Consider the following 13,593-nt stretch of genomic DNA (forward strand, 5'->3'; position numbering starts at 1 on the left):
GGTTGAATCCTTAGGGATCCTTATAGATAAGAAAGGCATCTGAATCTCATTCCTGGCCTGCTGTCCTCCTGCTTGAAAAGCCGGAAGAGTTGCTGTGGTATAAACCAAACCTTTCTTCCATCCATCTGCTCTACTTCCTGATGCTTGTCACAGAACAGCTGCTCAGATTGGTTTGCACAGATGTGTTCATGAAGAAATCCAGGCTTTCCCTGTATGCTGTCACGCTGTTTGGGGTTAGGTGCTTCAAAGGTAGGTATATTCATTCATTTGCTCACTGTTTTTCCATCTCTTTTCTTGATTTTTAAGAGCATCAACTATGTGAAAATGACAACTTGTCCTATTAGAATTGCCCCACAGATTGACACAGTCTCATTTCCCTGTGTGTCCTCAAATAAATTTTGATTGTCAGCTTTATAATTCAGGTGGTCTGAATAAAATCTGATGGCAGCAAACTGTTGAGATATAACTGCTTTAGGTCTAGCGTCATTTCATCGGTTCTTTAAGTAAGGGATGAATAGAATTTGCCAGTTCAAAATCTGCCGATGGCCATGTTTTGAGTTATTTGAGTACTCTGTTGCCTCAGTCTCTCCACGTGCTTCTCACTAAGCTTTAAGTTGTACAAAACCTGTGTTCTTTACCTGCCTGTATCCTGGCTTCTCCGTTGCTTTGCGTTTCTAAGCCTGAGGTACTTGGAGCTCACACAGTCTAGCAAAACTCATTGTCTCGGCACCTTTGTATCTTTTCAGCTCTCTAGTATGTCTCTGATACAGAGATATCACGTGGTTAGAAAGAGAAGCAGCTTTATGAAAAGCTATTCCCTTTCCTTGATGGATGCTGGATTAATGTTGCTTAGCTCCTTGGCTGGCTCTGCGAACCAGCTCTTTATGTTTTCTCCTCCAATGCTGCACTCTTAGAAAAAGGAGTGCAGCAGGAGTGTCACTGCTTGAGAACACTTAGCCCAGAACGCTTTTGATTTTGTGTCTTAACATATAGCAGTTTTAGGGCTGTGCATAAAGCCAATGAAGCATAAAGAGCATTAGAGATTTGGAGAGTCTTAGGATGTAGCTTAATTTTTCTGGAAATGAATCAGTTGGGATATGACTGTAAATCTGTCTTCTCTGTCTCTGTGGTGTAGTCCTTCTGCTTCTGGGTAAAATGTTTGACATTTCAGAGAAGAAAGAACTAGTACATAATGCAGGGCAGCCTCTTCTCCATATCGATTGGGTGATGTTGGAGATACAGCAGCAACATTTTCTGATTCACACATGCCATTGTATTCATATTGATTTGTTAGCATTTATGATGCAGTAATATCTTTAAATAAGCGTAGTCATTTCTAATTGTCTTATTTTTGTTTTAAAATCGTCTTATGAAGACCAATTTTTCTCTTAAAGTTTTTGTTCTTTTGCCTCAGACATTTTGCAGTGATGAATCTTGGTTTGATCTTTGAGACATCAGCAATTATAGCCAGGACAGAGTGGCAGCAAATATAGTAGCTTTTGGTAATATGGGTAAATCTTAGCTATTTTTAAAAGGTCCCAATCCATTCCTGTGAAGTCTTTACTTCAGTAGCCTTCAGTGAGGATGAGCTAAAATTGCAAAACCGGGATCAGAATTAAAGGACGTTAGGAAACGGAATCCTTTGTCGTCTCCCATATGTAGAAGATCCTGTGCAGAGGCTCCTTGCCCTACTACCTCACCAAAGCAGTTCTGAGATAATTTTTACTGTGTTGTACTTGAAGGCTGTGACTGAAGGCTTCTCTGTGAGTGCACTTAGTTAAGCAGTGAAAGAGAATGCACGGCTACTGAATCTATTTTCCATTTTGCCATTGGTAAGAGAGGGGTTTATTTAGCAAAAAGATTACTAAACAGGCAGCTTTCCTACACTCTCTCTCGTCTGCACAATTGCATACTTCCACCCACACACCCTTTTCTCCATATGAATTGTCTGCATGCAACTGAACTGGGAAACTATTTCTAAAGCTGTTACCGGAAAGGAAAACAATGTTTCAATCCACTTTTACCTTGTAATTACTTCATCCCAATCAGTGGCTTGCACCTCACGTTTATTATTCATGTAAGGAATTGTGAGTGAGCCGCTTGCTCATTATTATGAAAGACAAATTTTATTTTCTGGTCGTGGGCTATAGATACAAAGGGCTGTTGATTATAAAAACCATTGTCTAAACTCTGTGCCTTTCTTGTAGTTTATAGAAAATGCTGTAATTATTTTCCTACTTACACAAGGCTTGGTCTGCTGTAACTGGATTACAATAGTGTAAGAGAAGAATTAGGGATCACTTAGCTGTAAGAAAATGAAAGAGGTTTCCAGTTCACTAGTATCCAGATGCATTGTGCATCCTTGGAACCGTAAAATTATTTGTTTCTCATATAAAGATATTTTCTTTATCAGAATACTACTAATTCTTTGTTTTGGAAATCAGAAATCTTCACCATTCAGACTTCAAGCATCCAGGTCTATACCACCGTGAATTTGAAATGCAATGCTGCCTGCAGAAAAGTGGAATACATAAGATTTTTCAAAAGGTGTGATGTATCAGCACCATAGTGCCTGTGCTGCTTATTCGTGGAGCTTTTGGATTTCCATTCCCAAGGTTGGCATTCCACTGTTCGGGGAAAGAAGATCTAGGTTTGAAGGCTACATCTGAGCTCGGTACAAGGTCATTATATACCAGTATTGGCTATGAAAACGCTGCTAAATTGTCTGTGTTCTGTATGTGGTTCTTTCTAGATGTTGGAATGATAGGACGTGACATTTTTTTTTGTCACTGAAGCTGACTGTGTTAGCTGATAATAGCTTACTTCAGGAATCCTTTATGAGTCTTTTTGTCAATATCAGTGTCTACTTGTTAGACCAAAGGTTGCATTTAGTGCACGGTCTAAAGAAACTTTTAGGGGTGGGTGTGAATGTATTGGATGGCATCAGCTGACAAATCCACCACTGTTTGTGTTGTTGTGGTCGGAAGGGAATCCTCCTGTCTGAGCTGCCTGAATGACACTGTTCTCAAGCTACCCTTCCTTTTGTTGTCTGTTTTGAGTGTGCAAGTCAGGAGTTGTTCAGGAAAGCCATCTCGTGAAATCATCCAAGTATTGGCTTATGATAATAGTGAAGAAAGAGCATTAGGACATCTGTATTTGCTACCTCTGAGGGAAATATTTTGGGAGCAGAAGTTACTGAACACTTGGAAGGGCGTTCAGCTTAACAGCGTTGCACCTTTTTCAGAACATCACTTCTCCAACTAGCATCTGGTCATTTCTTTCATGACCTCTTTATCCTCCTGATCATCCCGGTATGTTTTTCTGCCATTACTTGTCCACATAGTGCTTTTCTGTTGCATTATTAATGGTAACCTTTTCCCTACACGCTGTCTTGTTAGTCAGCCATTGTTTTGACCTCCTGGCCTGAGTTATCCAGGAGGAAAATGTCAGTGGACAAGCTTGTAGCTTGTTTGGTGTCCCTTCAAGAAAGCTGTGGGTTTATTTTATTTTTTTTAATATGTTTTTTTTTATTTCCACCTGTGGTAGTTTAGAGCAGCTGCCACCCTTGAAAGTGCAGAGCACAAAGGTGAGGCTATAATTATGGCTAAAGGCAGATCCCTGAAATGCTGAGCTTTGCCCCAGTGCTGTGGTTTGTATCAGAATTTCAAATAAAGTGATTCTGTGTTACAGGAGAAGCAAAACAGCAGCAGGAAAAGCCAAGTAATACAACCTCCAGCTTGGCCCAACACGTGATTGTAGAAAAGCAAACACAAAAGCTTTCTCTGGAGAAATGTTTGTGAATGGCAGGGTGTGTTTGTTTTGTGCCATCATATCTAAGCTCAAATGAATGATTAAAATTTGCTTTTTTTTTTTTTTTTCCCCTAAGGAAGTGTGTAATGATTGCCTGTTGATCCATAGCATTTCTTGCAAGGTAGCTGTCAAACTGCAGGGAATTCCAGATCAGAGTACTAATTGCAGATTTGTCCTAGCTCTTCTAGGCAATGTTATTTTCCTAAGATTTCTCTGATTTTTTCTTAGAGAAATGGAAATAAGTACTTTTTTTGGTCTTCTAACAATCTCTAGACAGCAGAAAGATTATGGCTATAAGAGCTTTTTATCTGGACATGTTTTGTCCCATTTACGGTTTCCATTTTCAAATAAACATTTAATTGACATAATGGAGACTCTGACATACAATCATTTGAAATGACAGTAAATATTTAGGGTTCGGTGTTGAGCCAGTTGAACCTTTTTCTTTCTTTTTTTCTTTCTTTCTTTTCTGTTTACTCCTGTAACTTTGGACCATGCCCAAAGTGATCTTTTGACTTCTGATGTCTCCTTATCTTGCCAATGAAATCAGATGATCTTAGTGTAGCTGAGATGCTGAAAGTGTTTGAAGAGTGAGAATAAAAGGAGGAACTGAGTTATTTGACAGTAGATCTGATAGAGAGGGAAAAGAATAATGTTGTAGGAAAGAAGATGTAATCTTAAGTATTTACCACTCTGTTGTCAATGTCTCTGGGCTGATTTAATATAGCATTATAAAAAAAAGTAAATTGTGTCAGACACACTTTCATTTTATATGAAAAAATAAATTTCGCTTCAGTCCAGTAAATGTTTAGGAAAGTAACAGATATTGTCTTGTATAAAGAACCCAAGATCAATATCAGTAACTTTTTAAAAGGACCTAAAGTTGTGCCTTTATGGTATGTTATAAATAATACTGTCCTTAATATTGTGTCCTCAGGCAAACAGACCCGCAACTCTTTAAGGAGTAGAATTTCAGTGTTCAGTGTGCTTGATTTTTGCAACCTGTGTCTAAGTTCCATATACTTATGGAACTTATTGCTTTTTTTTTCCCCTGGGAAAGTTTACTGCCTTTTTTTTTATTTTCATGATGACTGTCTTTTCTAGGATTACTTCGTTAGCTCTGGTTCAGACAGAGCTAAAGAACAAAACGCTCAGAATATTTCTTTTACAGCTCATCAGGGATACAGTACCTAGGACATCTGCAGAACTGTAATTTTTCAATTGTTTTGCAGAAAAAAAAACCCAAAACCAAAAAATGACAAAGTATAACCAAGGTATAATGTACCTTTCGTTATTTTGCGTGTAAATGTTAGTTTATGTGGAGTTACGTGGAAACCAGGCCCTTGCTGCCTGCTCCACTGCTGTCAGTTTGCCATAAAACGATGGGCTGAGAAGTGATGTGGGTTTAGAGTTCCTGGGTGGGTCAGACATCCCTGCCTCTGGGGCAGCAGCATCTGTCAGGCAGGTGGGGAGGGAGGCCGGCAGTGGCAGCGTGCCTTCTGGGCCTTGTGGCCATGGGCTGTTCTCAACCAAAACACCCATCTGGACTGAGGGTTCTTACTTGTTCTCAGCGTGATTGTGTTTGGCATACTGGCTGCAGGCCTCTGGCAAAAAAGGGATTCTTGCTACAAGGTGAGCCTCAGCTGGGCTGCATTCCCCAGGACCCGGCATAGACAGCGTGGGGTGAGGGACGACCATAGTTTGAAACATGAACAGTTGCCTTTTCCTCCTGCTTTTTCAATTTCTCTTACATCTTCTGCACCTTTCCATATTCATTTCTACCTGCGCTTTTACAAAGCTCAGTCATTTGCCCTGTTTCTCTTGCAGTATGCTTTTCTAACACACCTGAAGAGTTGTTTTGCTCTTTCAGACATCAAATACGGTGTTCATTTGGCTGTAGGTAGCGGCCACCCAAACACAGAACTAGCCTGGTCAGCAATTGAATTGGTGTATTCCAGTTGCTTTTGATCTAAGGATCACCTATCAAGAGAAAAAAATCCATGCGCTGTTGTGGGCTTTGTAGTCAAAATGGTTAGTTTTAAAAATTTGGGTATAATTTATACTTTCTTGTGCTTTGTTTGGTGAATTGTTTTCCTCTGTAGGAGTGTATATGTGGTTTTATTAAACAAGGTAACAATCATTTATGGTTTATTTCTGAGTGTCTCGCAAACTATAGATGAAGGGACTGCTCAGTCACAGCCAAAAACTTTGTGAGTCGAGGAGAAGTTAATGTAACTTGTCAGTTACGTCTGCATTTTCTTGCCAAGCTCCCAAATCTGAGAAAGTTGGAAGGAATTGCTTTTCTTAATGGAGTTCATCTGGTGGCATAGTCCATAGCAGCCTCTAGGACTTTAGCTAAGCTGCACCTGGACTACGTGCAGGGGTTAGCTATGATGTGTTCAGGTGTCCTTGGTGTAGAAGCTAGATTTCAGGAATAAAGAAAAAATTGTGCTTGTTTGGGATACATGCAGATGTCGAATTGAGGAGCAGGTATGCACTCCTGCCTTGTGGTGGAGAACTGTCTAAGGCTGCTAATACAGATATAGCTCAAACAGCTTTTGTTTATGCTTATGATGACAAAAATAGGGCTTCTATATAGCACTGCCTTTCCTTCTGGCATGAGATCCATGACAAAGAAAAGACAGGCATTTGTTCTTGTCTTTCATGCTGAAGAAACTGGTGGCATTGGATCTGGCGCTGAAAAAAAAGGAACCACAGTATAAGATGCTCTGGTAACGATTATTCAGGTGAGGTGAATGCTGGGGAGAGAATAAGAAAGGAGAGAATACGTAACTCAGTCGGACAGTGGGACTAAATCATTTTGTGAGAGGTTTCATCAGAAACAGAATTTTTTCTTCTTGTCTGGCTTCACCTCTTTTTTTTCCATCCATGCTCCCTTACTTCAGATGTATTAACGAGGATCACAGTAGTAGTACTGCTCGTGCTCAGTCCCTACTGAGGTGGAGCTCATCTCAGTTGCCTTTTACTTCGGGAAAACAAAAATACCGGAGTCCATAATAGGGGAAAAACATCAATAGTGGAGATGAAATGCAACCTCTTGCTCAAAATTTTGATTTGCCAAAAGCCCTGTGCTTTTTCTAAAGCCAGTCCCCCATCCTATTATTTTACAGTTAAAGGAGCATTATTCTTCTAAAATGCTGGATTAGGTGCATACCTTACGTTAAGAAAATAATAAGGCTGTTACATCTGTATGCTCATTTTTAGTCTGCTATAAGGAGCTGAGATTGACCTGACAAAGAAAACATGCGTCTGTAAGAGATGTGCATATCTAACATGAATCTGTAGATTGATGAGGTGTGCACTAAGTACACTTGGATGATAGGAAAAACATTTTCAGAACTCCAAAATGAAGTTGCTAGTTCTCTGAGATAAAGCATTCTTTTTCTGTGCTTCCATCCACTCGCTTTCTGTTCTTCCTTATGCACGTCTCTTAAATGAATGAGGGATATTTTTTTCCCAGTTAATTAAAACTGTGAACTGGATGATTTCATCATCTCAGCTTTACTGGATCACTCTGTGTCTAGAGTGAGTAAGAAAGAAAGATTTGATCAAGTAAGTATGTAGAGTTTCAGAACGCTTCAGTTTCACGTGGGAGTTGGTGTGGGTTTGTGCCAAATTTTATTTTAGATTATTATTTTTTTCTTAGTAGAAAAAGGCGAGCTGTGCATAAGGGTCATCAGATACTTAATCTGTTAGGATCTCTCTGAAGCGGGTGCCTGTGTTGCTCAGGTGTGGTGCTAGGTGTGTTCTTACTCATTTCATTGCTCTCCTGGGCAGACTGGCACCAGAGCCCAGCAGGCTCCCAGAGCTGTACTGCACAGTCCTTGCTGCACAGCGCGTCCCAGCGTGTCTAATTGCACTGTAATGAGGGATTCAAATCCACAGCCATTACCTGCCCCAGAAAGAGGGAAGGGGGAAGGTGTTGCCAGGCACAAGTCCTGAGGTGCCCAGCATTTTGGACTCTCTTCTTCTTAGCGGGTCCTCCCCAGCTCCTTTTTCTGTATGCTTGACTTTGCTTGTTTTCAGCTTTACTCTAAGAACTGCTATTGAGAAGGTGTAAGTGAAGTCGTCAACCGAATGTTTTCATTGTTACCTTTGATCATCTGTTATTTTGAATACATACCTCAGAGAAATGTTAAAACAGCAGATTAACTTCCAAAGTTCCACTCTTTCTTTTTTCTAACAAACCAGTACACTAACTGGAACCCAGACAGGATGCTCTGAATTATTTAGCTTCACTGGCACAGGTGGCACCATGTTCTCTCCTTTCTTCTCAGCCTGTTTATCCATGCAGATGTTGGGGATGCAGAATGAGATGTAGCTCAGACCTCACCGGCAACTTCCCTCTGGTGCAAAACTTGGCCATTTTTTTTCCATCTCTTTTATCTGGTTATTAATCCACATTGTTAATTTCCCCCTTCTCCCTGGGTACTTTTGTTTTGAAGTAGACTGGAGGTTTGGGGGTAATTGAGGACAGAATGTAAAGCTTTGGAGTCTTTGTATGGGAGGTTTGTTAAGGAAGGGGAATTCTGGATTGTGCTCATCTTTTCTTCTTCAGGAAAGAAGTTATGAGTAGGGTAGAGCTCTCAGAAATCACAAAGGAACAAGAAGATACCCAGTGCAGGCAGAAAAGCAAGCCTCCTTTAGACAGTTTGGTCTTTGTTGTGGTGTCTTAGGAATAGCTTGGATATTTCTGCTAAGCGCTCTGCATCATTAAATACTGTAAGCTCTTTGCATTATTAATTGTTCTCATATTCTGTGAAGCAGGAAAACAGCCAAAGGTGCATAATCTTAATTCCCACTCTCCTTATATAATTTAACTAGTGTTCAGTGACCTTTAACTGGAAAGTGATTTTTCAAAAGCTCTTTCCAAATCTATTTTTCACTTGACATCCTTACTGTCAGCTATGCCTGAGATTTTGCCAAGCTTAAGGGAAGGTCAGGACATTATAGGAAACAGATCATCTTGCTTCAAGCCACACTCCAATAAAAAAATAAAATAGATCAATAAAGAGTGTTGAAGCCATATAATCCAAATTTTGGAAATTCCTGTGGGCAGAGGAACTTACAGGTATTAACAGAAAATATGTTTTCTATAAGGATGAGTGACTGCAATAGCTGCTGTCAGTCAGTGACTGGGAGCTTTCTCTGCATGCAGATATCTCATCCAGCTCAAGAATGTATCATTCAGGTGGCAGCTTCCTTTTGGCCAGACTAGCAAAGGGAGAAACGTGTCAGTACTCTGATCACCCTTCCAGCCAAGCTAAACCTTTTTTGGTGACCTCAAAATAACCACATTCAGTAGTATGTCCTAAGTGATCGAAACAGCAGAAAGGAGAATCTGTTGCTTTTTTCAAACTTGGCTGCTTTTTTTTTTTTGCTTTTTTTTTTTTTTTTTTTCTGGGGCACATTACAGCTATAAAAAGTTCCAATAGAGACCTGATATATTTTCAAGCTATTCATCTGACTTTTGTTGATGTAAATATTCACGGCTAAATTCAAGAAGTTAAGATAGCAGCAGCCAAAAGAGATCAATAGTTAATATCTTTTTTAAAAAGTTGCACTTGATTTGAATGGATCTGATTGTAAACTTTGGCCCATGTGTTGCACAGTTTGAGCTGCAAATGGAAATTGCAGATCCTGGGACGATTGTCCACATTTAAAAGAGCCAGTGAAAGGTATAGATATATTGGCACGTGTGGTTGATTGATTGATTTTTTAGGCAAACTGTTCAATCACGCATTGTTAATGTTGGGAACAAAACGCCGAGCTGGAAGTGATGAAATGTGTTCACTTCAAAAATTTCAGGTTTGAAATGAGCTTAATTTTTAATAGAAGTTATTCTTTCATTTCTTTTCCTTGTGATGCTCATACCAGCCCAGGCAAAACAGAATTATTCTGTCCTGAGAAGGCCAGGACTTGAGCAGTCAGCAAAACAAGTGACTAAAGGTCTGATTAATTCTGAAGGAGCGGAGATAAAGCTGCTGCAATACAGTGTCTTTATTAGAACAGTTTATAATGATCCTAGCCTGAAGTGTTTTGCTAAGCACGGACTTGTTGTGTTAACTGGTGCTGTAGGGCATGTATTAGTTTTCTATAGTTCTGCTAATTATAAGTGTAACAGATCTATAAAACTGTAAAGTTGATTCTTCTGCCAGGTCAGGATTGTTTTCCAGGGCAGATGTAGTACTGTGTTAGGTATTTAACATATGAAGCTTTCAAGCTGCAGAGTGTGTGAGTCGGCAACCATGGTCACCCTCTGAGCTTCGCTATGGAAGCAGAAGAAACTCATAAAACTGAGTGGGAAGTTAACCAGCCCCCTGTGAGCACATGGGATGTGGGCATGAAGACTAATGCTTGCTTTCCTATTCCTCACTTCATCCCACTGTTCTATTTCTTATCTCTGATTATTCTCCAAAATTCAATCCTTATAAATACGACTAGTTAATCCTAATGGACTTGTGAAGGGTATGCCGACTTGAGGTGTCAGTGACCAGGGTTCTGTAACATCAATGTATGATTCTGTCCTTCCTAGGGAGACAGCAGGTGCATGCAATCCTTTTTGGTTGTTGCTGTTGTTATGCTGGGAATAAAATACATGGCTTTTATTGTCTGACTTCTAACGCCCAAGGCTACATTTATAGGACTGACAGTTGTTATAAATGTAGTGCTGCCTGTGGAATGATAGAGCTTGTTCTGGAAACTGCTGACAGGGAGCTCTAGCTCAACAGTTTCTGAGGTTAATTTTTTGAATGAAGTCTCAGCATAACTGCTAGAGACATTAAATAACTTCAAAGGAGATTTTAACTTGCAAAAATTTCTTAGAGTTTGGAAACCTAGATTGTATGTGATGTCACAAGCAGACATCCCTGAAAATGGACACACACTTAGGCAAGGAAACCAGTTTGTTCACCATTTATTAATAAAACTGTAATTTCAGAATGCTGGTACCTTTGTTTTCAAATGAATACACAACCTGTTCTAATAGCCATCCTTAAATAAGTCCTGCCTGACATCTGTTGTTCCTACCCCCAGTATCACACGAATGGGATGGAAATGAAGCTGCTAAGTGTTGGATCAGCAAAACCTTTTCTGTTGAAGGTGGCAGTTACAAAATCTTTCCTTTTAAGGCACATTCAAGCATAAGAACTGTTGCTTTCTCAGTAGTTTACATGATCTTTTCTCATTTGAAAGACTTTGTTTAACTGTGTAACATTAAAAGGTAATTTGCTGTTCAACAGTACTTGTTTATAGGGCTTCAATTACAGGAAAGCTCTTGGATTGCTGGTTTTTGGGTTTTTTGTTTTTTGTTTTTTTGTTTGTTTGTTTTTAGTTTACTTTCTGAAGGCTTAAAATATGAACTCATGTGAACTAAACTGTATTTTCACAAAGTAATGCCTATGATTTCAGGCCTGTTTTGGAAGGGAGGTATCGATGGTTGTTAGCTGTCAAGTATTAGGCCTTTAAAGAAATGAAACTGTAATTTACCCTCAAGTATTCAGTGGTACTGAAATGCAGACTTTGCCCTAGTTTTTAAAAAGTCAGACCCTGCAGTGCAAGGGACGTTATGCTGTTGTTGCGTTATTTTGTAGTGTTATTAATAAGATATTTTCCTAAGCTCGTAAAATATAAACAAACCTTGAATCATCTCAGACTGCAAATAATCATTTTAATCATTTAGGACAAAGGGGAATGGTTTTAAGCTCAAGGAGGGAAGGCTTAGGTTGGGTGTCAGGGGGAAGAGAGAGCAGTGACGTGCTGGAACAGGCTGCCCAGAGTAGCTGTGGATGCTCCATCTCTGGAGGTGTTCAAGACCAGGTTGGATGGAGCTCTGGACAACCTGATCTAGTACCAGATCTGGAGGTTGGTGGGCCCTGCCTGTGACAGGGGGTTGGAACTCTGGAACTTGATGATCCTTAGGGTCTGTTCCAATCCAGGCCATTCTGTGTGGACTTCACTGAATCATAGAGTCATAGAATGGCCTTGGTTGAAAAGGACCACAATAATTATTGATTTTCAAGCCCCCTGCCATGGGCAGGGCCACCGACCACTAAACCAACCTGCCCAGAGCCACATCCAGCCTGGCCTTGAATGCCTCCAGGGATGGGGCATCCACAACCTCCTCGGGCAACCTGTTCCAGTGCTTCACCACCCTCTGTGTGAAAAACTTCCTCCTTATGTCTAACCCAAACCTCCTCTGCCTCAGTTTAAAACCATTCCCCCTTGTCCTATTACTGTTCACCCTCATAAACAACAATTCCCTCTCCTGTTCATATGCTCCTTTCAAATATTGGAAGGCCATAATGAGGTCTCACTGGAGCCTTTTCCATGCTAAACAAGCCCAGTTCCCTGAACTCAATAGTATCTGATGGTTTATATTCAGCAAATAGGTATAAAATATGGTCTTACGATGTAAAGAAGTGTTTCTGCACCTCATGCTCTCCACCTGGGGAAACAACTTGGCTCCATTTACAGTCAGTGGAATGAAGATGAATGTCTGGGGCAAGACTGATCTCATTCTGTGTGTAGTGATGTGAAACAGGTCATATGATCCCGACTTGAACGTACTTTTTTAACAGAGCCTATGGCAAAATCTATGGCTGATCTGAAGCCTAACTTGTCTGACCTATGAAAGCTTAGTCATCTAAACCTAGCAGTTGGCGGTTATATAAATAAATTCAGAAATGTCTTAAACCAAAGAGCAGTAGCAGCATCAGGCTGAAAAAACTTTGGATATGAATACTCACCTAGTTGAAGTCTAGGCTTGCTTGGAAGTCTTCTCCTTTCTCAGTTTGCCTTCTTGTAAAATGTAATAATAATGCTTTTTGATTGCAAATGTTTTGGTGCTGTCCATGAGGTAAACTGGGGCCACAGCCACAATTGAATAAGCTGTAGACCACCTAGGTATGGCAAGTGTTTGCTCTGGCTTTACAGGAAAATTTAATGACCATAACTTGGTACAAAACCTGACATTGAAATCCTGATTTTGATGTGTCACTGTCTATACCTACAGAATAACGGGATATAAATCCTACAGGATTTGGAGGGGCACGTGGAATTGATCACAAACAGCAGCACTAAGGAAAAGGCGTAGAGGTCCTCTGCTTTGGGATGTGTGCATGCACTAACACTGGCATTTGTATGATGTTATTTACATTATAGTACAGCTCTTACGTATAGACCTTTTGGTTCTGGACAGCGTTGAAAGCTCAGAACTGTCTGTTATGTGTAAGACACCAGGACTGTCTTGGATACACACCTGAGGCATATCAGTAATAAACGATCGAGTGTTCCCTGATAACAGCAGCTGTCTAAGTCCCTACATCCAATTTAAGAGATGCCTGCAATAGAAATTCGCAGTTTGGCCATTGGAATTTAAATTACACAGGGTGAAAGCACGTTAAAACGGTGAACTAATATAGCTGGTTGGGTCTGTGAGAAGGAAAAATTAATAGGAGACCATGGGATCAAGGTTGGCTAGCTGTGATTGAAAATTAGAAGTGTTGAGCACTGTGTGATTTCTTCAGTGTAAATGGAATGAAAGCAATTTTGAAAGCTTAACAAGTTGGTCTCCCTATTGCTTTTTGTAATTCAAAGCAAGTGTCTGTGCTGGTAATTTCTGCCAGTCTCCTGAAACCCCAATAGCTGGAGAGTATAATTTTGTTAGTTTTCTAAATTCTAATCTTTGTTTCTTCTCACAAGGTCTGGATGTGGGGGTTAGTGTTTCTTTCAGGGAGGAAATGCAATTTGAGTATTACAAGA

At 40.1% G+C, this 13,593-nt stretch overlaps 1 protein-coding gene across 4 annotated transcripts in view; it reads left to right on the forward strand.

Annotated features, from left to right (window-relative positions):
• The window catches only part of SLC7A11 (solute carrier family 7 member 11), a 109,660-nt gene that overhangs the window by 14,266 nt on the left and 81,801 nt on the right, over positions 1-13,593 (forward strand). For all 4 annotated transcript variants that reach the window (XM_052690200.1, XM_052690199.1, XM_052690202.1 and 1 more), the window contains exon 5: positions 154-249. The gene's annotated coding sequence lies outside the window, so the exon portion shown is untranslated. The remainder of the gene's footprint in view (positions 1-153; positions 250-13,593) is intronic.

Source organism: Tympanuchus pallidicinctus, unplaced genomic scaffold (assembly GCF_026119805.1).
Source record: "Tympanuchus pallidicinctus isolate F22 unplaced genomic scaffold, pur_lepc_1.0 scaffold26, whole genome shotgun sequence".
NCBI classification, from domain to species: Eukaryota; Metazoa; Chordata; class Aves; order Galliformes; family Phasianidae; genus Tympanuchus; species Tympanuchus pallidicinctus.